At 40.4% G+C, this 25,446-nt stretch overlaps 1 protein-coding gene across 2 annotated transcripts in view; it reads right to left on the bottom strand.

Annotated features, from left to right (window-relative positions):
• Nucleotides 1–25,446, bottom strand: part of LOC126353951 (protein lingerer) — a 271,329-nt gene that overhangs the window by 211,187 nt on the left and 34,696 nt on the right. For both annotated transcript variants that reach the window (XM_050003247.1, XM_050003249.1), the window contains exon 2: nt 23,352–23,433. The gene's annotated coding sequence lies outside the window, so the exon portion shown is untranslated. The remainder of the gene's footprint in view (nt 1–23,351; nt 23,434–25,446) is intronic.

The following is a 25,446-nucleotide window of genomic DNA, read 5'->3' as shown; positions in this document are numbered from 1 at the left end:
CATTGGAAACCAAAGTCCCTCGAGGAGAAGAGCTCTCAGAGCTACTCATAAATGTATCGCGATTCCCTTGGGACTCTTCACTGTGCGCATCACACATTAATGCGTCGAGGAAGGCCGCATTGTGTTTTCCGCTGCTACCAAGAAGTCCCAGAAAGTCTGTTTCCAACACGTTTCTTGGGTTCTGAGACAGAACAGTCGACAAAGCATCTTCATTTTCGTAGACACCAAGACTTTTTACCCTTATTTTGTAAATGCTCTCAACTTCCGTTATATATATTTTACGATACGATTTGCTGGAAAGAATAATAATTGCCAGCCTATCCTGTAAAAAAAAATTACAATTGATGTAAGATAAGAAGTTTTTATTTTGTTGGTTTTTGTTAAAATCAACTAAAGGCAGAGTGTAGCTTGCCCGCTTATATTATGAGACGTTAACAATGCGGAGACTTAATTTTTTTAAGCAGGTCCATCGTATTTCAGTGGGTAATTTTTCTTATTGTTAATGCCCAAATCGTTTTGTGTTATTTCCTTTAATTTTCTGTCAATGTTTTCGTCGACTACCATCTGATTATAGAGCTATATTGAGAATAATACTGGTAATATGGTACAAACTTAACGACATAGATTCTACGGAGTGAGCTGGTAACTTTTTTCAGTGACAACTCCGAGAAGAAAGTTTGGCACAGATGGTGTTAAACTTCGCGGAACAAATAAACAACTGATATCACGTATTTATTACTTACATTAGACGATAACTAAGAAAAATAATTTACTTTTGCCAACCTTTGAAATACCTAGATCAGAGAGACAACAAACTGTTCGTGGTGAATTAAGATGTACTTGTAAAAGTTATTTATCCTTCTGTTATTTGTTTATATCAGTGTTACTTACCTGTGCTCGTATCCATGGTGACTCAAATCTTTGAAATTTACTCCTGTATATACTTGCAGAAAGAAAGCAGTAGCTATATTAGTTTTCTGTAGGTGAGAAACAGTGATTATATAATGTTTCATTAGAACTTAAAATCGTCGATGGAGCTATTCCGTCGAGCATTTTCTATGATGTATATTGCAGATGTAGTAGATAACTGTTGCATTTTGGAGCTCAGAAAGACAGCAATAATTATCACACGCAGAAATATAAGACGAATTTGTGGTTTCTAAAATTAATGTAGGTACTTGTCGGCCAGATAACGGAATACATTATTTCATTGTCTTATAATTGTCAACGTCGGCTTAATATAGCTAAGAGTGCTGCTGAAATTAAATATGAATAAATCGGTCACTAGGAACTGATTTAATTACAGTACTGTCCAGTGTACGTATGAAAGACAGACATGAAACAACGCACGAGGTGTTAGTCACTGTTAAAACTGCGATATGCGGTGTAGAAACTGATTATCTATCGGGTGTAATTTATGGCGTGATCCGTGGCAATAGCATCACTGGTGGTAATGCGTGATTGATGATGTAGCGTTTTACGCGCCAGGCGAAGCCTAAGAAAGAGAGTCCGCAGCGATGCCACTGGTAGTGTCAGATGAGTACTTTTTATCGGAACCAGAGTTGAACCGTTGATAATATTACGTGACGCTTTGCATGAAATATAATGTCTGAGAGTCTTAGAATTCGTCGAGTAACTAGTTTTGACCTAAGTGGAGAAAATTTAACGAGTAACATTTAGCTTTAGTGGCACCGTTATTTTGTGTGGCATAGTAATTTTCGTTAAGATTCGTTCTTCACTTACTGTCCAGTTGCCTTTTAAATAGGAACACTGTTCTTCTGCTGATCAGGCACTTGGTGCCTGGCTGATTTGGTCAGTATCACTTCAGAATATTTTAAGATTCGATGGAACAATAATCATTTATTTTGTTAATAGAATTTTAACTGACTTCAGTATTATATATAATATGAGGGATATGATCAGCTGCTTGTGAATCATCGAATCTTTTATAATCTTCTACCTTTTTTTAATGGCAATGTTTTATATGTTAGGGGAAGCAATTTTTAAAAACATTTATGCAGGCAACACGTCTAATAAATATGCAGTGCCAAAACTAAATGCTGATGATGGCTAGCTGGAATTAATAATTAAGGCGACCATAAACAATGACTATCACTTGGAGTATATCTGCCTTTGGCTTGAAAACACTACCTCAACAGAATCAACAAATTGCCTTGTTTCCTCAACAACCTTTGGGAAACGGAGCTATCGTATACAGACATACCGCAACAGATGGCGTATTATTCGCTTTATTGACTAGTTTCGCTAATGAGACTCAAACATCCCCGTGTCTGTGGAAACTACAGTAATCTGATGAAATGTTACATATTAAAAAATCTACCGGTGTTCTGTTAACATTTCATTTACGTAACTAGCAGCAGCTGTTCGTGAAATATTTCAATTTACTCTCAAACACAAAGATAATTACTAAAATCCCTCTTACAACAAGGTAATTAACATCCATTGCCATGGCCGCAATTTAAGGTACCACTCGGTTCCACAAAGTGATGTGAGTTGAATGTGCAAAGTTTCCTGTAAGCTCATTGCCCGGGTGTATGATGTAAAGCACAGCTAGGAAAGTTATCACATCTGGCAGGCAATGTAAGAGCCATGTCGACATATACAAAGAGCGAAGTTGTTACATCACATGGACCCCGTTCACACTGAAGAAAAGAATTTGGGAAAGAAACCGTGAAATGTTTTGTGAAATGGTTTGCCTACAGCTGAGAAATGAAAATCATTAGAGAAACATTTGACATGTCTTCGAATGATGCTGAGGCGCTCATACTTTACTGGTGTAAAGTGACGACGTCAAGAGACCACTGAGCTAAATTCCACAAGACGAAGATACCCTAGTACTCTTTCAAGTTCTTGGAATGTAAGTTAAACATTGAACTTTGATTCTCCATCGGCACCTCAATTACTGTGAATGATACCGAACATAATTCAAAGTTCCGTCAAATGTTTGTCTAATTTATTTTAATTCTTTCGTTTATACAAATCATTTCACAAAACATTGGACCATTTTTTTCCAAACTTTTAATTTCCACGGTTCGTTCAGAATAATTGAAATACCATATGTTAAAAATCGACCAAAGTTCTGTTATTATGAAGATCGTGTGCATCAAGAAAAATAGAGAAGTTTTACTATTCATCTATCATTTACAGCAGCTATTCGTGAAATATTTCAGTTAACCGTCAAGATACAAATTAAGTTTTTCTTAACTCCCCTGATTACTTTCAAGCAATTATACGATGCTTTGCCAAACTAGATGTCACACTGATCGATGCAGTTTTTGTGAAAGTCTTTGGGTTGTTGTTGTTGTGGTCTTCAGTCCTGAGACTGGTTTGATGCAGCTCTCCATGCTACTCTATCCTGTGCAAGCTTCTTCATCTCCCAGAACCCACTGCAACCTAATCCTTCTGAATCTGCTTAGTGTAGTCATCTCTTGGTCTGCCTCTACGATTTTTACCCTCTACGCTGCCCTCCAATACTAAACTGGTGATCCCTTGATGCCTTAGAACATGTCCTACCAACCGATCCCTTCTTCTGGTCAAGTTGTGCCACAAACTTCTCTTCTCCCCAATCCTATTCAATACCTCCTCATTAGTTATGTGATCTACCCATCTAATCTTCAGCATTCTTCTGTAGCACCACATTTCGAAAGCTTCTATTCTCTTCTTGTCCAAACTATTTATCGTCCATGTTTCACTTCCATACATGGCTACACTCCATACAAATACTTTCAGAAATGACTTCCTGACCCTTAAATCTAGACTCGATGTTAACAAATTTCTCTTCTTCAGAAACGCTTTCCTTGCCATTGCCAGTCTACATTTTATATCCTCTCTACTTCGACCATCATCAGTTATTTTGCTCCCCAAATAGCAAAACTCCTTTACTACTTTAAGTGTCTCATTTCCTAATCTAATTCCTCAGCATCACCCGACTTCATTCGACTACATTCCATTATCCTCGTTTTGCTCTTGTTGATGTTCATCCCATATCCTCCTTTCAAGACACTATCCATTCCGTTCAACTGCTCTTCCAAGTCCTTTGCTGTCTCTGACAGAATTACAATGTCATCGGCGAACCTCCAAGTTTTTATTTCTTCTCCATGAATTTTAACACCTACTCCAAATTTTTCTTTTGTTTCCTTTACTGCTTGCTCAATATACAGATTGAATAACATCGGGGAGAGACTACAACCCTGTCTCACTCCCTTCCCAACCATTGGTTCCCTTTCATGTCCCTCGACTCTTATAACTGCCATCTGGTTTCTGTACAAATTGCAAATAGCCTGTCGCTCCCTATATTTTACCCCTGCCACCTTCAGAATTTGAAAGAGAGTATTCCAGTCAACATTGTCAAAAGCTTTCTCTAAGTCTACAAATGCTAGAAACATAGGTTTGTCCTTCCTTAATCTAGCTTCTAAGATAAGTCGTAGGGTCCGTATTGCCTCACGTGTTCCAACATTTCTACGAAATCCAAACTGATCTTCCCCGAGGTCGGCTTCTACTAGTTTTTCCATTCGTCTGTAAAGAATTCGCGTTAGTATTTTTGCAGCTGTCACTTATTAAACTGATAGTTCGGTAATTTTCACATCTGTCAACACCTGCTTTCTTTGGGATTGGAATTATTATATTCTTCTTGAAGTCTGAGGGTATTTCGCCTGTCTCATACATCTTGCTCACCAGATGGTAGAGTTTTGTCAGGACTGGCTCTCCCAAGGCCGTCAGTAGTTCCAGTGGAATGTTGTCTACTCCGGGGGCCTTGTTTCGACTCAGGTCTTTCAGTGCTCTGTCAAACTCTTCACGTAGTATCATATCTCCCATTTCGTCTTCATCTACGTCCTCTTCCATTTCCATAATATTGTTCTGAAGTACATCGCCCTTGTATAGACCCTCTATATACTCCTTCCACCTTTCTGCTTTCCCTTCTTTGCTTACAACTGGGTTTCCATCTGAGCTCTTCATGTTCATACAAGTGGTTTTTTTTCTCCAAAGGTCTCTCCAATTTTCCTGTAGGCAGTATCTATCTTACCCCTAGTGAGATAAGCCTTTACGTCCTTACATTTGTCCTCTAGCCATCCCTGCTTAACCATCTTGCACTGCCTGTCGATCTCATTTTTGAAACGTCTGTATTCCTTTTTGCCTGCTTCATTTAATGCATTTTTATATTTTCTTCTTTCATCAATTAAATTCAATATTTCTTCCGTTACCCAAGGATTTCTAGCAGCCCTCGTCTTTTTATCTACTTGATCCTCTGCGCCTTCACTACTTCATCCCTCAAAGCTACCCATTCTTCTTCTACTGTATTTCTTTTCCCCATTCCTGTCAATTCCTGTCAATTGCTCCCTTATGCTCTCACTCAAACTCTGTACAACCTCTGGTTCTTTTAGTTTATCCAGGTCCCATCTCCTTAAAGTCCCACCTTTTTGCAGTTTCTTCAGTTTTAATCTACAGGTCATAACCAATAGATTGTGGTCAGAGTCCACATCTGCCCCTGGAAATGTCTTACAATTTAAAACCTGGTTCCTAAATCTCTGTCTTACCATTATGTAATCAATCTGATACCTTTTAGTATCTCCAGGCTTCTTCCATGTATACACCCTTCTTTTATGATTCTCGAACCAAGTGTTACCTATGATTAAGTTGTGCTCTGTGCAAAATTCTACCAGGCCGCTTCCTCTTTCATTTCTTTGCCCCAGTCCATAATCACCTATTACGTTTCCTTCTCTCCCTTTTCCTACTACTGAATTCCAGTCACCCATGACTATTAAATTTTCATCTCGCTTCACTATCTGAATAATTTCTTTTATTTCATCATACATTTCTTCAATTTCCTCGTCATCTGCAGAGCTAGTTGGCATATAAACTTGTACTAGTGTAGTAGGTGTGGGCTTTATATCTATCTTGGCCACAATAATACGTTCACTATGCTGTTTGTAGTAGCTTACCCGCATTTCTATTTTCCTATTCATTATTAAACCTACTCCTGTATTACCCCTATTTGATTTGGTGTTTATAACCCTGTAGTCACCTGACCAGAAGTCTTGTTCCTCCTGCCACCGAACGTCACTAATTCCCACTATATCTAACTTTAACCTATCCATTTCCCTTTTTAAATTTTCTAACCTACCTGCCCCATTAAGGGATCTGACATTCCACGCTCCGATCCGTAGAACGCCAGTTTTCTTTCTGCTGATAACGACATCCTCTTGAGTAGTCCCCGCCCGGAGATCCGAATGGGGGACTATTTTACCTCCGGAATATTTTACCCAAGAGGACGCCATCATTTAATCATACAGTAAAGCTGCATGCCCTCGGGAAAAAATACGGCCGTAGTTTCCCCTTGCTTTCAGCCGTTCGCAGTACCAGCACAGCAAGGCCGTTTTGGTTAATGTTACAAGGCCAGATCAGTCAATCATACAGATTGTTGCCCCTGCAACTACTGAAAAGGCTGCTGCCCCTCTTCAGGAACCACACGTTTGTCTGGCCTCTCAACAGATACCCCTCCGTTGTGGTTGCACCTACGGTACGGCTATCTGTATCGCTGAGGCACGCAAGCCTCCCCACCAACGGCAAGGTCCATGGTTCATGGGGGGGGGGGGGGGGGGGAAGCCTTTGGGTAGTTAGTTTTATTCTATTTCCATAGTTGTTTCTGTGGGAAAGTGACTAATAGAAGTACCCTACTATGTGTACTATTGTCTGATTAAAATATGGTAAAATATTAAACTGTGCAGGAGGTACCCTATAGTTTCGTGGTCAAATATCGCTTTGTATGTAAAAATAGATCAAAAGAATTATGATCATTGCTTATGCAGACGTTAACTTGTATTATTCGACGTTACAGTTATATTACATATGTGAATGCTCCGAAGATTTAAGTATGCTGTCTAAAATCTATCGAAGCACACTAACAAAAGATGTAAGTGGATCGATAAGACCTTATAACGACTGTTGATAGTTGTATAAGTGTGGTGTGCGTACTCTAAGACCTTCGGTACACACACCATCAGATTATTTGACTTGTCGCTCTAGGCGAGGGTCAGCAATATATCTCGTGGTCTTATCGTGGCGTGTTTGTCTTCTGCCGTTAGGTCAGACGATAGAAATGCCACTTGCCCGCTTAGAGTAGCAGATTGACGCTGATAAACTTCAAACACAACTTGATTAATTTTCACACACATTTATTAAAATAATAACCGTCATAAAAATAACTTAACTTGGTTCTGGACGCTATTTACAGTTGACAAGCTGAAGTCCTTTGGTCTTGGTACATTAATCTTATTCTCACATATCTCTGATACTTGACAAAGTGTCTATACCTTTCTCTTCATGGCTATGTACAGGAATATGATAATCTTATTAGGCGCAGACAAACTTGACTGCAGACTGACTAATGCAGACTGACTAATCGGAGGGCTGTACACTCGTTATAATACCTCGCGCGTTCAGGTATCGCTGCGCGAGTGTGATCCCCGAGGAGAAAAGGTTCTACGTTAGCAGCAATCTAATTGGCTGCGTGACATATTAATACACGGATCGGCGGAAGCAGAATTTGGTTCGTCTCTAAGACAGCGCCATCTCGTAGTGCGGACGAGCGCTGCGCTGTTGTGCTTAGTGGGGCGCGCTCTATTGGGAAAGTTGTGTACGCGCTGACTACGCGGAACTATGTACACAACAATTAGCTTTAATACGTACATACTTAGTCGAGCGTGAACATGGTTCATGGAATGTAACAACTTCCGTCTTTATGTCGAAACGGCTCTTACTTATGCAGTGAGATGTAATTCTTTCGGCAGGCCGCTGTGGTAGAGCTGTTCTAGGTGCTTCAGTCCGGAACCGCGCCACTGCTAAGGTCGCAGGTTCGAATCCTGACTCGGGCATGGATGGGGGTGATGTCCTTCGGTTACTTAGTTTTACGTAGTTCTAAGTTCTAGGGGAGTGATGACCTCTGATGTTAAATCCCATAGTGCTCAGAGCCATTTCAACGATTTTGTAATTTTTCTAGATATGATCCGTGCTCGTACACACAGCCAATGAGCTAACAGTAAACATTGCAGATCCATCTCCCAACACTATTGGTTGGCAGTGGTGTCAAGTGATTATTTAAATTTCTAACGTGTTGCCACCAGGGCAATGAATATAAGATACCGTACCGTAAGTCGAGTTTTCATATATAACTTTATCCAATACTGTGGTTATATACTGCAATTTCCACAGATCTCTCACGTCTGGTGGACGAAACTACGCAATAAATTGAAGTTGGATTGAGTATCAATATTGCCGGCCGGTGTGGCCGTGCGGTTCTAGGCGCTTCAGTCTGGAACCGCGTGACCGCTACGGTCCCAGGTTGGAATGCTGCCTCGGGCATGGATGTGTGTGATGTCCTTAGGTTAGTTAGGTTTAAGTAGTTCTAAGTTCTAGGGGACTGATGACCACAGACGTTAAGTCCCATAGTGGTGAGAGCCATTTGAACAATTTTTTTGACCATCGATATTATTCTTAATCTTCTTCTGCTCCAGTTCCCGTACCAGAAAACTTAAGGCCGGAGATGACGTTTTACCTCTTATTAGCGAAGTAAACACAGCGACAGAATGTGCGACGAGTAAAAAAAGTGTGGTGGACCGCGACTCATTCTCGGCTTGCTGCCTTTCACAAGCAATATGCCATCAACTGCGCTTCCCGAGGAATCTCGACGCCCACACGTAAATATTCAAATTGATGGTTGTTCCTGTCGGACCCATCCAAATCAGTATCAACTGTTTCGTCGTAAATAACCACCACAAGCTGCTAAAAGTTTTTCTTTTATTATTCTGTAACTAGAATTAGACACCAACTATAATCCGAAAGCGTGCTTAAAAGAAATTCGCGAACCAGCAGTAAGTTCGGAATCTAGAAGTATATAACAACTCTCAAAGTATCGCTTCCATAGGGACTGAATACAGGACATTTTTCCCGGGCTCCAAACGAGAATGGAATGGGAAGAAGCTCTAATAAGTGCTATAACAGGGAGCACCCTGTGCCGTGCACATCATTGTAGTTTGCAGCGTACAGGGATAGCTACAGATGTGGATACAGATGAAGGAAAAAATCGTGATTATCCCTCTTTTAGTTGAGAGTAGGTGTCGTCAGGCGAAATACTGCATCCGGTGCTACAGATGTAGAATAGGATCGAAAACGTGGACTACACTAACTAGAATTAGCCACTCGATTTGTTAACTGATCTGAGTGCTTTATTGTGGTGAAAGCGAGCGTATAGTTCCAGAGTGATGCCGGTTGGCAAACGGTGTTCTGTGGTTAACAGAAGGTTCTATTGATAAGTGGAGCTGGGTATGCAGCCTTATTTAAGTCTTGGTAAAGTTTTTATGACTGTACCAGAATAAATCTTATAAAACACTGTCAGCCCCAAAACAAATGAAAGAATGAGAGAGAGATACACACACACAGAGATAGAGAGAGATAGAGAGAGATAGAGAGAGATAGAGAGAGAGAGAGATAGAGAGAGAGATAGAGAGAGATAGAGAGAGATAGAGAGAGATAGAGAGATAGAGAGAGAGAGATAGAGAGATAGAGAGAGATAGATAGAGAGAGATAGAGAGAGAGAGATAGAGAGAGAGAGATAGAGAGAGAGAGATAGAGAGAGAGATAGAGAGAGATAGATAGAGAGAGATAGAGAGAGATAGAGAGAGAGAGAGAGAAAGATAGAGAGATAGAGAGATAGAGAGAGAAAGATAGAGAGAAAGATAGAGAGAGAGAGAGAGAGATAGAGAGATAGAGAGAGAGATAGAGAGAGAGATAGAGAGAGAGATAGAGAGAAAGATAGAGAGAAAGATAGAGAGAGAGATAGAGAGAGAGATAGAGAGAGAGATAGAGAGAAAGATAGAGAGAAAGATAGAGAGAAAGAGAGAGAGAGAGAGAGAGAGAGAGAGAGAGAGAGAGAGAGAGAGAAATGATTGGGAAAAAATTTTTCACAGAGAGTGTGCAGGAACTGACTGTGGAAAATCTCTATGAAGAGTAACTTGATATACCTTTGGATATTCCGGCGCGATTTCCCAATGGTTCTAATGCCTTCCAGGCTCGCCGCTTCGAGATTTGACTAGCAGGTGGATATCTAGAATGATCTGTGCTTTGACTCGTACTGTTATCGACGCTATATGAAGAGCGCTGGGGGCATGGAGGAAATTTTCTCTGGACTTGTGTCTCACTAGGGGTGGGGAGGGAGGGTATTCCTGACATCCCAACACTAACTGAGATCTTATAAATTAAAGCAAATAGTGCGTTTTTTATGTTGGGTAAAGACAATGTGCACCTGGCGATGATATCTTGGGGAGTAAATACTAGCTCAGTTTGTTCCGATATTCAGCAGAGTCATTTTGAAAACGGATAAAAGACTGTATGTATTATCGTTATCAAAGTGGAGCCGCATTTATCTTTTCTTCATATCTTGTTTTGTCAATGAACAACTCTCTTCAGAAACTTGTTTCTATTAAAAATCAATATACTAATGGTTGAGGCCCTTTTCAGTCTAGGATTCGAGGAGAATTGATGGTAAGGGTGATTTGATTTATCATCCAAGTGCATGTCAGTGCTTGCATGAAGAAACAGAAATTGTGGGTAGTACTGTACTTCCTTGTGTTTGCTCATTCTCACTTTTGTTCATCCGCCTGTAACTTCTCTTGAGGTAATAGTTCTCTTCTTTCATCTCTTTTGATGATTTTGTAAATATTTTTTGTCCACTGCAGAGCAATGGATTTGTATGAGATTACAAATTTTCGTTAATGTTTAACGTAAGACTCACATGACCTGAATTTGATGCAGATCGACAATTCTTTCTTGCTCTGCCATTTCCTCATAGAAGTGTCATTAATCAAATGGCGAGCTTTCTTCTACGTACAAAACTAAAGCAAAACGCCGTACTTAAGTTCTTTAAACTCACGGCACCGATGAAGCTGTATGTTCGGAAATAACTACTTCTGTAGTATGAAGCAAAACGTGATACGCTGTTACCATATCACCGATATTTTTACCTTGTGTAATAGAATATGTAGTCTCCGATCGTTCAATACGACTTGAGCTATGTTTCCACTTGTTTTTCCGTTATCTCTTGTTTTGTTGTTGTTGCAGTCTTCAGTACGAAGACTGGTTTGATGCAGCTTTCCAGGCTAATCTGTCCTGAGCAAGTCTTCTCATCCCCGAATAACTACTGCACTCTTTATCGGCTTGAAGCAGCTTACTGTCTTCGCCCCTAGGTCTTCCTCTACCGTTTTGTAGCTTTTACGCTTTCCTCCGTTACCAAAATGAAAATTTGTTGGCGTTTCAGGATATGTCCTATCAAGAATTTCCTTTTTCGCCAGTTCATTTTAGCAACTTCTGATTAGTTATCTGATCTACCCATCAGCATTCTTCTGCAGCAATTTATTTCAAAAGGTTCTGCTCCCATCTTGTCGTAAGTGCATTTATTTTTTCAATTCTCTAACGCAGCTATATGTGTGGCTCCCATATCGAGTCAATCGTATTTTGCGTTAGGGTATTATCAGAAATACCGGAAAAATACAGATTACCGTATAAATAGTAGGAGAGTTGCAAATAAGAAAAGGAAAAAAAATGGGCATAAGTCTATAAAATTTTCGGTAATAGAGGATTAATTGCAGTATAAGGTGAACACAGGTACAGCGGAAAGTAATTGCTGTCATTTCTCCAAAGACTTTCGCGTGGTCTTGAAAGTGAAAAAAGTGGAGACAATTTCACACAGTGAGCTGCCTCCAACATGAAGTTTCGTGTAGAGGAGGACACTATTCAGTTAGAAAGCCAGCTTCAGTGATCTGTGTACGCTGCTGATGTGGTTTTGATACACGTAGGGACAGATGCGAGCTGTTGTGATTAGGAACAGTGGGACAAGCACAGTAAACGAAAATTCCACCTTCAGTCTGCGGATAACCAGAGTGATAACCAGGTACTCTATAAGGAAGGAGAATATTTTCATGCCAAGAAACTCACGTATCACATTTTTTCTGGAGATGAACACCATGAACTACGAACGTTATCATTATTATTCCAAATGAGCTTAAATGAATCGCAGCGTGGTCCATATGAAGATAACTAAGTCCTCTCCCTGTAATTATGTTATTGTTTTCGGAATGGTAAACGACATCTGCATAAGCGCCTCTGTGCAAAGTTGTTTGTGGACTCTCTTATTGCCTTGTGCAAGGGCGAAAATACGACTTTATTTCATGTATTGACGCAACAGACTTGCTAAATATGTCACGTTACAACGTGCCAATGAAGATTTTACCATACCGTAAGCTAGAAACTTCACTGTTTGTAATCTGCGACAGATACAAGCGAAACCGACCAGCTGACGCTATTTGCACGTCTCTCAAAAACAAACAGATGTGCAGTGGCTATAAACTCAACCGTACTCTTCATTTTATTGTCTGGTTCGGCCTATATCATTTTCATCCCTTGTTAGATATACGATTGTTGCAGTGTCATCTAAGCGAAGTTACAACACGCTACTTGGCAGAAATGCGCAACATGTTACCCCGCAGCAAGGATCCACCGTCTTACAACTTGTTTCATCACGCGTGAAACTTCGCCGCGCTATATTGTCCCAGGAACCGACAGCTGCCGATTTTTTGCACGTGCCTCTTACATCCATTAGGGAAGGGCAACCGAAAGATCTACGAGATCTGTCTTGCTCTTGTGTTAACGATGGTAGTGTCATTGTTTTTATGTGTGGAGTTTCTGATATATTTTCTTCTGTAGAACTGCACCGTAGAATTTCTTCTAGCATCTGGAAGTTGTGTTTTTTGTTGACATGACTTGTTTTTCTACGACAAGCAGCCCTTTCGACTTAAGACTACTCAACCGTTTGGGGTGTTCAGTATTTTATGCTCTTGTGTGACACAAAATAATCTCTTTTTGCATTAGTGAAACGCGCAGTGTATCGGTCGTATCCGTTACCCTAAATTTATTCGTAATCTGACTGAAGTGGAAGAGGTCCGCGAATATCTAGCATAAGATTTAAAACATGTTTCCGTTTCGGTTAGATTTATAAAAAAACAATAGTTTATCACAATGTATTTCTACGGCATGGTATCAGTTTTAGGTCCCATATGTTCATAGTACAGCATTCAGTGTGGTTCCCATTTCCTTGAAGCGCTGACTTGTTGTTTAGAATGCTCGTTACAACAGCAGTGTGCTAAGAGTGTAGTTTACAGTAAGAAAATCGCTTCACCATCATGTTATAGATGCAGAAGTTGGGCAAGTATTGTAAACGTAGGCGACTGAAGACAACGTGCTTTCAGACAGTGTCGAACAAACTAACTTTCATAATGAAAGTAACCGAAGAGAAAAAAGTGTGTAAATTTTCCATATGTTGTGAGGTTTTCACTGTATTCTATTTTTCACATTGCGTAGCGACGTAATGTTTGGTACCATCAGTATAATATACTCAGGTAATATTTTACAATTTAGCACCCTGTTGTGTGTAATAATTATTTGGAGCAGAATGATATTTTATTACACGTTCAAACTGCATTCGGAAGTCCTGTGTTTAAACACGAGACGTTCTATTTTGTTTCTCGTGATTTTCTTGAGTAGTATACTTACTATTGACTCATTTATGCCAAAAAAGGAAGTAAACACCTCTGCATTACTAAAAGAATCGTTCGTGTCGTCCATTACCTAAGACACTATCTTATCACAGGCACAGAACGTTACCATGGCCGCCTAGTTGTGTATATTTCGGTGTATATTTGCTTTCATGATTCCTAATGAACGACCAGCTGTTCAATTGGGACTGTGTATGCGTGTTACCCATGGTCACTGCGGTAGATATTATGGGGCGCTGTAAAATAACGTTAGCTTGCCCTTCTCTGACGGTTTTCAGCCACTGGAATAACCTGATGTAAGAGTGGTTCTTATCAACGATTTTAGACAATGCCAGAAAGGACGTAAAGTACAGATCCACCAGGAGAACCTTCACACAGAATCCAAATTTTGCTTAGAATCTATCTCGGTCTATAGCAACGTCCCTCTTAAAAGGGAACGCCGTAATGCGGAATTCAGAAATTTCATCATGACACTCTAGTCTTAGAAATAACTTCTCTAAACTTTGCAAAACAATTCATAACAGAATACAGAACAACTTACACAAAAATAAAGGCACGGCACCAATAATTTTGTGGATTATGATGATTTTTGTAGTTTAACGTGTGCTCAAAAATGACTGGTGCTACAGCTTTGTAAGTTTAGCAGTTTTTTGGCTGACCGTACGGGACAGTGTTAGGAATAACGTTTATAGTTTGCTGATACCATACATTTAAATTTAATGATACATTGAAATTTATAGGTATGTTTAAGAGCGTAGTAGAAAATTTTCTATATGTACTTGAAAGTGAGCGTAACAGGAAGTCAAGAAACAAGATCTCAAACGCTTTTAAAATCCCTGTAAAACTAAGCAGAGCTGTACTTTTCTTCCTCCTTTTCTGTATCTTTCACATCTTTCCTCTTTACCTGGTTTCCTTGATTGGATCCTGAATAAAAATTCCTGATCACTGAAAATTTACGTTGCAATAAGCATCTAACACTTTCAGGATGGGCGCTGTGTTTGTACAAGAATCAAACTTAAGCCTATTAATAGCTTCTATTCTTTCCATGATACCATCACTGAACATCAGGAAAACATGAGAGACAACAATTTTAATGTCGTTACAAGCAGCAAATAATTTTTAGGTCATGTCTTCAGATCGACTAATTGTAAGCTTCCATCGTTTACCCTGTTTTTGTTGAGTCCATATCTATTATAGGCCAGCCAGCTTTACGCACCATTTATTAGTATATGGCTTTTCCATATGTGGCACTTGCACAAGAGGCACCCATTATAAACTCAGTATTTTTCAATCCATCAGTACTCGATGGTTTGTTAATTGTAGCATGACTTCCAAATTTCTTCTCGATACATTAGTATGGTTTTCAGATGTACTTTCAGTTGGTTCTGAAACGTATGTATGTTTGCAGATGGGGATATTCAGCCACCAGATAGTTGTTAAAATTCATGGCGAAACCTTTAACTGTCCTTTATTTTGCACAACTCGTTACCAGTTTCGGTCAATGACCATTATCAAGCTCAGCTGGCATGAATGGCAGGAAAGTTATACTATAATTTGAACAAAAGTAATTTGTTCTTTTGAGCCCACTATAGTTCGTAAAAAATTGACAAATTTTCGGTATTGTACAAAGTTATTATTGTGAAAAATTTTTACGTACTATGGTAGGCTCAAGAGAGCAAATTACTTACGTTCAAATCATAGTATAACTTCCCTGCCGTTTATGCCAGCTAAGATTGATAGTGGTCATTGACCTAAACTAGTAACGAATTGTGCAAAATAAAGGACAGCTGAAGGTTTCACAATTAATTTTTATGATTATGAAACTCATTTGTTTCGTTTCCTAAACGGAAATTATTTCGTACACGAATTTATTTTCACTTTATAAAACGCATCAGGATTTGTGTAGCTTACTGAATGCTAACAATCAATCAATAATTGGAAACTAAATTAAGTAAGTCAACTGACTTCAAAGGCAAAACAAACAGATTTGCTGTTTGCAGGGGAACCTCAACATATTCTCGACCCTAGCTATTTGACAAGAACATTCAAATCATGTACCTAAGTCATGAACAGCATGTAGCTTCCTGGATTCTGGGAGACCCGCTCGGCGTATTAACAACGAGGGACGGTGTGTCGGCCAGGTTGGATACAGTTTTTAGGCGGTTTCCCACATCCGACAATGTGAATACCGGGCTGGTACTGCGTACCGTACAGTTATATGATTTGCAAAAATCTCGAAAATATTCTTACTTTCAAATGGAACTGCACTTGACACAGACAGACGACAGACAGGGTACACAGATTCTGTCCTAGATTGGGAAGTGGGGGGGACAAGGAGTGGCCACTAACAATGCCAAACCCAGAAGAAGAATAATAAGCCGACCCCATTAAGACAGGGATAAGGCCAAAAAGAAACAACACTAAGTTTATAAAATATCGTTACATGAACAACGGAAATAATCTACTGTATACCGTATTTTCGAACCAAAGCAAAATCACTACCTCGTTCCGCGTCGAAGACAACAGCGGAATACTGGGTTGCGAAGAAAATGTAAATACAAATTTAAGGTCACCATAGCTCATGTTAGTTTTAATACCGAACCATCTGCCCCCTCCTTTCTGTGAGTGTGGCGTGGAAGGAGATGGTTGTTCACGAAGGTACCGAGAGACAACGCGGTAACTACAATAGGTGGTAGCAGCCCATATACTTTACTCACGTATGTAAAAACCGTGCTGAAACCTAATCACCTCTCAATATATTCTTAGTTGCATCAGTTCTTAAAGGAAGGACCAATTAAAGTGTTTAGGTCAGTACTCTGATTCACCAACGTGGGACCGTAAATTGTCTTACTTTACATCACGTACTAGAAATCCTGACTGGTGAGGCAAGAGCAAGGGGATCATTTTTGTGCGTTTTTCTCGAGTAACTCGAAATCAAAGCCTAAAACGGAGTCATATCTTTAATTTTTTTTGAATGGTACTAATAGTTTACGGGCAGCGAGCGAGATATGAAAATCTTGCACGTGGTTTCTAAAGATCAGAATTAACATTTCTGGTTGCATAAAGCGACGTTAGTGGAGGCAGCTGAATCATTTTTCCATTTGAAGTCTGAAAGTGTATTAAAGTATCATGTAAAAATTTGAAATAAAACGGTCAAAAACTTTTCGAAAGTTTTGCTAACAACATTTTGTCTTTATATAGGAATCTCGAAATGACCGATTAACTTCACGTTCCTCTAATGAAAACCTGGATAAACAGAAAATATATAGCTCAGGTCCTTACGAATATTTATTAGAGTATTACGTAAAAAATTGAAGTAAGTCAGCCAAGTACTTTTCGAGGTATGGGTTATACCGAAGGCCAATTTGAGTAAAGAAACGAAGAGTGATGAAAAAATTTGAGGCACATGAAAACGAGATCGCCAGACTAGGGTGCGTCTAAAGATTTGTCCGCAAAATATTCGATCACGTAACTTTAAGAATGTGTTCCAAGGACGTCAAATTAATTTATGAACTTACATTTTAAAAATCACATCATTTGCCTTATTTAACATCAACACAGGATACACTATGTGACGATGGTATTGCAGTTGTTTGATGCGCGCTTAATAATGGCTTGCATGTAAGAGGTAAAAAGAAACATGAATTAAGGATTTGTTCAGACGTAGAAAGTATTAGAGTTTCACGTGTGTAAGTAGACGTACGTGATTCTTAGATACTAGTAACACTTCGATAGAACCCTAAAATGTGATATATTTACCTTGTTTTTAAATAAGTAAATGCAATTGTCCGTAATGAATGGTGTTATTGACCGTCTAGGGATGGTTGAACTACAGAGAACACAAGCCGTGTACCTCCTTCCTAGTGGAATGACTGGCACTGATCGCCTGTCTGACCCCCTCTGTCTAATAGGCACTGCTCATGCAAGGTTGTTTACATCTTTAGGCGGGTTTAGTGACGTCTCTGAACCGTCATAGGGACTGTGTCTGTGATACGATATCAACAGTTAGTGTCTTCAGGAGTTCTGGGAACCGGGGTGATGCAAAACTTTTTTGTAGTGTGTATTTTGTAGCTTATCTGTCATGTTGTCCTTTTATTATTCCAGTATTTGCTGATAACAAAAATCTTCAGAATCGGAGTCAAAATTTCGAGAACTACTGCAGTCGAGATAAGTTTCTCTCGAGAAGACAGGAATGATATAGAAGATATAAAGCCTACGGGAAGATGTAGAACATTATGTGTCGTTCATAATTCCAAGCTCTTAAAAGATGGATGTCGTTGATAATTTTGATCATTTTTCAGAATAAAATATGTGTCTAAGTTTAGAGTACAAGGAATACACTATGTCTCGTTGATAAATGGATGAACCAAGTCAGGCAAAGGAAGGATAGTCCTTCTCGCGTTGTCGTGTCCAACGATTCTTGCTTGCTTGTTTATTGCAGCACAGGCCCTTCCTGTTTCCTCCTATTTTTTGTGTCACTGCAAATGAATTATCAAATCATCATAATTTCCAAACTCTTAAGTAACATATAAACTATTTAGTCGTACTGAGGAATGGTGATGAAAGCAAACAGCAATTCATCAATTTATAATTTACACCTCCCTTGCAGTTTTTCGAAGTAAACGTAGCCCTATACGTCAACAGTGTTGTAACATTGGTGAGACTGCACTTGTTCAACATACGTCGTGAGAGCAGATTAACGTCCCGTCGACAACGAGATTATTAGAGGCATAAGGTATAACAGGGCATTCGTTTCCCGGCCCATGTTTATTAAGATTATTTATTAGTTTCATTGTTGCTTGTCCCTTTCGATTGTACCTTAGGTAAATAGCGGAAAGGTCGGGGAAGAAGGCGGGAGGGGGGGGGGGGGGGGGGTCTCATCCGAGATGTGGAGGAGGCCTTGCCGTCGGCGATAGAGAACACTTGGTGCACCCGACTGCAAATTGTTGCTCATGTCGGCACCAATGAATCCTGCCGTCTGGGTTCAGAGGTCATACTCCGTTCATACAGGCGGTTGGCGGAGTTGGTGAAGGCGGAAAGCCTCGCTCGCGGGGTGGAATCTGAGCTAACTACTTGTAGTATCGTTCCCAGAACCGATCACGGTCCTCTGATTTGGAGCCGAGTGGAAGGCTTAAACCAGAAGCTCAGAAGATTCTGCGGAGATCTGGGGTGCAAATTTCTGGACCTCCGCTATCGGGTGAAGAAATGTAGGGTCCCCCTGAATAGGTCAGGCGTGCACTAAACGCAGGAAGCGGCTACAAGGGTAGCGGAGTACGTGTGGAGTACACCTGTGGTTTTTTTAGGTTAGAGAATTCCTTCCCTAGGCCAGACAAGACGCCTCCTGAGACGCGCAAGGTAGGAGTAGGCAAAATGCAAAAGAGAATTACAATATTAATCTGCTAATAGTGAACTGCGGGAGCGTCTATAGAAAGATCTCAGAACTGCTCTCATTAATAAAGGTCACAATGCCCACATGGTACTAGAGACAGAAAGTTGGCTGAAACCAGATGTAAACAGTAATGAATTTCTAAACTCAGATTGGTATGTATACCGCAGACACAGGCTGGACAGTGAAGGGGGAGGCGTGTTTATAGCGATAGGAAGTGCAATAGTATCGAAGGAAATTGACGGAGATCCGAAATGTGAAATAATTTGAGTGAAGGTCACGGTTAAAGCAGGCCCAGACATGGTCATGGGATGTCTCTATAGGCCCCCTGGCTCAGCAGCTGTTGTGGCTGAGCACCTGAAGGATAATTTGAAAAATATTTCGAGTAGATTTCCCCACCATGTTATAGTTCTGGGCGTAGATTTTAATTTGCCGGATATAGACAGGGAGACTCAAACGTTCATAGCGGGTGGCAGGGACAAAGAATCTAGTGTACTTTTTTTAAGTTCTTTATCTGCCTTGATCAGTTAAACAGAGAACCGACTCGTGGCGATAACATATTAGACCTTCTGGTGACAAACAGCCCCGAACTATTTGAAACAGTTAACGCAGAACAGGGAATCAGCGATATAAAGCGGTTACTGCATCGATGATTTCAGCCGTAAGTAGATATATTAAAAAGGTAGGAAGATTTTTCTGTTTAGCAAAAGTGACAAAAAGCAGATTACAGAGTACCTGACGTCTCAACACAAAAGTTTTGTCTCAAGTACAGATAGTGTTGAGGATCAGTGGACAAAGTTCAAAACCATCGTACAATATGCGTTAGATGAGTATGTGCCAAGCAAGATCGTAAGAGATGGAAAAGAGCCACCGTGGTACAACAACCGAGTTAGAAAACTGCTGCGGAAGCAAAGGGAACTTCACAACAAACATAAACATAGCCAAAGCCTTGCAGACAAACAAAAATTACGTGAATCGAAATGTAGTGTGAAGAGGGCTATGCAAGAGGCGTTCAATGAATTCGAAAGTTAAGTTCTATGTACTGACTTGGCAGAAAATCCTAAGAAATTTTGGTCTTATGTCAAAGTGGTAGGTGGATCAAAACAAAATGTCCAGACACTCTGTGACCAAAATGGTACTGAAATGGAGGATGACAGACTAAAGGCCGAAATACTAAATGTCTTTTTCCAAAGCTGTTTCACAGAGGAAGACTGCACTGTAGTTCCATCTCTAGATTGTCGCACAGATGAAAAAATGGTAGATATCGAAATAGACGACAGAGGGATAGAGAAACAATTAAAATCGTTCAAAAGAGGAAAGGCCATTGGACCTGATGGGATTTTACACAGAGTACGCGAAGAAACTTGCCCCTCTTCCTGCAGCGGTGTACCGTAGGTCTCTAGAAGAGCGTAGCGTTCTAAATGATTGGAAAAGGGCACAGGTCATCCCCGTTTTCAAGAAGGAACGTCGAACAGACGTGCAGAACTATAGACCTATATCTCTAACGTCTATCAGTCGTAGAATTTTGGAACACGTATTGTGTTCAAGTATAATCACTTTTCTGGAGACTAGAAATTTACTCTGTGGGACTCAGCATGGGTTTCGAAAAAGACGATCGTGCGAAACCCAGCTCGCGCTATTCGTCCACGAGAATCATAGGGCCATAGATACGGGTTCCCAGGTAGATGCCGTGTTTCTTGACCACCCCAAGGCGTTCGATACATTTCCCCACAGTCGTTTAATGAACAAAGGTAGAGCATGTGAACTTTCAGACCAATTGTGTGATTGGATTGAAGAGTTCCTAGATAACGGAACGCAGCATGTCATACTCAATGGAGAGAAGTCATCCGAAGTAAGAGTGATTTCAGGTGTGCCGCAGGGGAGTGTCGAAGGACCGTTGCTATTCACATTATACATAAATGACCAAGTGGATGACATCGGAAGTTCACTGAGGATTTTTGCGGATGATGCTGTGGTATATGAGAGGTTGTAACAATGGAAAATTGTACTCAAATGCAAGAGGATCTGCAGCGAATTGATGCATGGCGCAGGGAATGGCAATTGAATCTCAATGTAGAGAAGTGTAATGTGCTGCGAATACTTAGAAAGAAAGATTCCTTATCATTTAGCTACAATATAGCAGGTCAGCAACTGGAAGCAGTTAATTCCATAAATTATCTGGGAGTACGCATTAGGAGTGATTTAAAATGGAATGATCATATAAAGTTGATCGTCGGTAAAGCAGATGCCAGACTGAGATTAATTGGAAGAATCCTAAGAAAATGCAATCCGAAAACAAAGGAAGTAGGTTACAGTACGCTTGTTCGCCCACTGCTTGAATACTGCTCAGCAGTGTGGGATCCGTACCAGATAGGGTTGATAGAAGAGATAGAGAAGATCCACCGGAGAGCAGCGCGCTTCGTTACAGGATCATTTAGTAATCGCGAAAGCGTTACGGAGATGATGGATAAACTCCAGTGGAAGACTCTGCAGGAGAGACGCTCAGTAGCTCGGTACGGGCTTTTGTTGAAGTTTCGAGAACATACCTTCACCGAGGAGTCAAGCAGCCATGCTCCCTCCTACGTATATCTCGCGAAGAGACCATGAGGATAAGATCAGAGAGATTAGAGCCCACACAGAGGCATACCGACAATCCTTCTTTCCACGAACGATACGAGACTGGAATAGAAGGGAGAACCGATAGAGGTGCTCAACGTACCCTCCGCCACACACCGTCAGGTGGCTTGCGGAGTATGGATGTAGATGTAGATGTAGATGTGCCTGTGGGAGTCTAACAGTAAGATAGTCAAACAGTCTGCTGTTGTCGTGCCAAGTTTCTTATGCCAAAACGCAAATTCTAAGTCAGGTTTCGTTGTGTGACTACATTGATATGTGTAGGAAGTGGTAGCAGGGGGCCGGCTAGGCTTATGTAGACACACGCGAAGTCGATTCTATTTTCGTTTCAGGCAGTCTCTCCTTAGTAAATGTCGTCTCGAAATGATGTCCTAACACGTATGGCACAAAGCTTGTGTTCGTTTGGGACAAAGCTAATCTGCCAATGAAATATATTTATATTGTAAATGAATAATCGCATGTCGCAGCTTATAAATTAGCACCTTTTTAGTAAAGGGACATCAGATATGGTTAGCTCAGACATGAACATGTATATGGGTATTATCTAATCAGTTTGGAAACTAATGAGATGTTGCCATAGGTTCTGAAACAGAACAAATTATTTAATTCTATTCAGCTCCTAATCTCGACAGCATCATCAGCATCTGGTCTAACGTAACCGAGTGCCAATGTCTACCTATGGTGAGCCATTGCTATCATATACCATGGTTCGTAAACTGTGACTTCACTATGCTTAACTATGTTCCTGCAGATGATGATAGTCCTATCAAAATTAGTCGTTGAATTAAAGTCATATACTTGTAAGCGATGGAGAACCATCTACAAAAATAAAGCGCCATAATGATGTTTATTATATTTACAAACAAAACGGACGAATGGATGACAATGAAACAAAAAATAATCCTAATAATCAAATGGTTTCCCCAGTACGACGTATTCCGACTGCGTACAACACCTTACAACAAAGTCCGATTACAACGCGTTCTCGGAATCTGTCACCCATATCAACAGCGATGGTATACACCACAGCTTTTAAATACACACGAAAGAAAAACAAGGGGATCAAGTCGAGAGACCTGGGTCCTATGACAATGGCGAGGCACAGCCAAGACACGTATTGTTGAAACGCTGTTTAGCAGCACTTAGGAATTACGATGAAAGCAAACAACAGCAATTCATCACTTTGTAACTTACACCTCACTTGTAGTGTTTCGAAATAAACGTAGCCCTATACATTAACAGTGTTGTAACATTGGTGGGACTGCACTTGCTCAGCATACATCGTGAGACTAGGTGAACATCCCGTCGACAACGAGGTCATTAGAGCCAGAAGGCTTATCAGGGCACTTGTTTCCCGACTTATGTTTATCAAGTGTTCCGTTGTCCTCCGCTTGCCTCTTCCGTTTGTGCCTATGATAGTCGAGCAGTATGATAGTCAAACAGCCTGCGTTTGTCGTGCCACGTATCTTACGTTACAACGCAGATTCCAAGTCGGGTTTCGTTACGTGACTACACTGGTATGTGTAGGAAGTGGTAGCCGAGGGCCAACTAGGCTTACGTAGACACACGTGAAGTTGATTCTATTTTCGTTTCAGGCAGTCTCTCCTGAGTAAACGTCGTCTCGAAATAACGCAGTAACGTAGGTTCGTCATTACCTCAAAGGAGGGCAGATGTTTATTGCTGAAAGCGGTGCGCGTAGGCGTGCTTACCTTGCGGTTGCCCGCTAGGGGATGTCCGAGGCCCCGAGGGAAGTAGACGCTACCTCCCGGGCCACGGCGCCATCTTGGGGGCCTGTAACACAAACGAAACAAGTCATCACTGCAAATCTGGCTGTGGGGCGAGATTAAGTTTCCTTGTCTAGCAACTTCAGTATCAGAATTTGGCCCCTTAGTACGCGATACATTTCTGCTGAAAGAAAAGGTCAAAACTCATGTCACTTTAGAACACTGAGGAGACGGCAGCACATGTCAGAAGTGTTTATAGCTTCGTGTAGAATATGCATCTCGCGACACTGGCGCTGAAGAATAGTTAACCTTCCATTTATCGGCGTCGCATTGCATGATGGTGAAATCGCGACATTCGGCATTAAGGGGATAAAGGAAATGATACACAGTTGTCTTTGAGAGATCAAGAGTAAGATTGCAAGTATAAAATTTCACGGCCTGACATCGAGAGGCTTCTCTTTTGCCTCCACTTCTCTGCCAGTTCTGATGCGGACAGCCACGATTATCTTCCTATTTAAATAGTCAGAAATGGAATTTAAAACAGTACAAAAATTACTAAACACGTAAACGGAACGTTCTGCGAAAGTCAAATTTATAGCAGGACGTGTTATCTGCACATGCTGCACATGCCCAACGCTGCAAGAACGAATCGGTAATACTGTTCCCATTTAAACGACCAAGAATGGAATTTTAACACATGACGAACATTTTATACACAAAAATAATACATTGTGCAGTTGTAAGGTATAGGGAAAAATGCACAGTGTACACATACATAACACGTTAAAAACTAATTTCTCCACGCCAACAAACTTAAATGATGATGGTAACTTTCTATCACGTCTTAAATGTAAAACGAAGCAAGTGGTTTTTGATGATATACAGCTGTTTAATTTCAAAATAATTGCACTATCAGTTTCGTCAATGCCGACAGTAAGACGTAGTGCGATATCTGGTTTCATAAACAACATAGTTACGATGAGCTATTTTGATAGATTAGTTCCTTGTGCCTCCGTATTCAGAAGGAATTGCGCAAAGAGAAGGTTAAAAAATTTAAGGAATGCAGGAAAAAAATTATCATTGTGAAATAAAATTTCCCTTGAAAACAGTTTTAAAGCTTTGTGGTAAGATGAAGTTGTTTGAAATTGGAATGTTCTTCACTTTGTACTGTTTATCTTCGCCGTTCCTTAATCAGAAAAACCAACATGAGAAAACTAGAACCAGATAAATGAAAAGAATGTGTGACATTACTTGGATATAAGTACTTAATTTTAGCAGAAATGTGTAAGGAAGCTAGAAGTATATAATTGTCAATTTTACATTACACTTAATTTTTGGAATTTCTTCCACTGATGACTTGTAGAAACATAATCAATGTTTTATTACAATATGCTACTACGTGTCATTTCCTAAAGTACTACCTACACTTTCACACATGTCTAGAAATATTTTAACCACTTCTTCTGGAAACCATTTTTCATTTCTCTTACGAAGATCTTCTCGCTTCAGTCTTCTTTCAGTCGGATTTTTCTCAGCCTCACATTTAGTTAGATTATTTAAATAATTTGGTAGAATGGGGAAAATTATTAGACTCGCATGTTATGTTGATCGAGGTCGTGGGTACCTCTGTTGATTTCCTTGCAAACCTTTAAAAGTATCAATTGTTATTATGTCCTCTTCCTCAAAATGATTCGTCTACCACGGATCGCTTGGAAAGTATTCAACCCTTCCTCGGAATTGTTGTTGGATGATTGACTGATCTGGCCTTGTAACAATAACCAAAACGGCATTTCTGTGCTGGTACTACGAACGGCTGAAAAGAAGGGGAAACTACAGCCGTAATTTTTCCCGAGGGCATGCAGCTGTACTGTATGGTCCTCTTGGGTAAAATATTCCGGAGGTAAAATAGTCCCCCATTCGGATCTCCCCGGGGGGGGGGGGGGGGGGGACTACTCAGAAGGATGTCATTATCAGGAGAAAGAAAACTGGCGTTCTACGGATCGGAGCGTGGAATGTCAGATCCCTTAATCGGGCAGGTAGGTTAGAAAATTTAAAAAGGAAATGGATAGGTTAAAGTTAC

The sequence above is a fragment of the Schistocerca gregaria genome, chromosome 3 (assembly GCF_023897955.1).
Source record: "Schistocerca gregaria isolate iqSchGreg1 chromosome 3, iqSchGreg1.2, whole genome shotgun sequence".
Classification (NCBI taxonomy): domain Eukaryota; kingdom Metazoa; phylum Arthropoda; class Insecta; order Orthoptera; family Acrididae; genus Schistocerca; species Schistocerca gregaria.
Note: the sequence above shows the minus strand (reverse complement) of the source record. Positions and strands in the feature narration are given on the sequence as shown.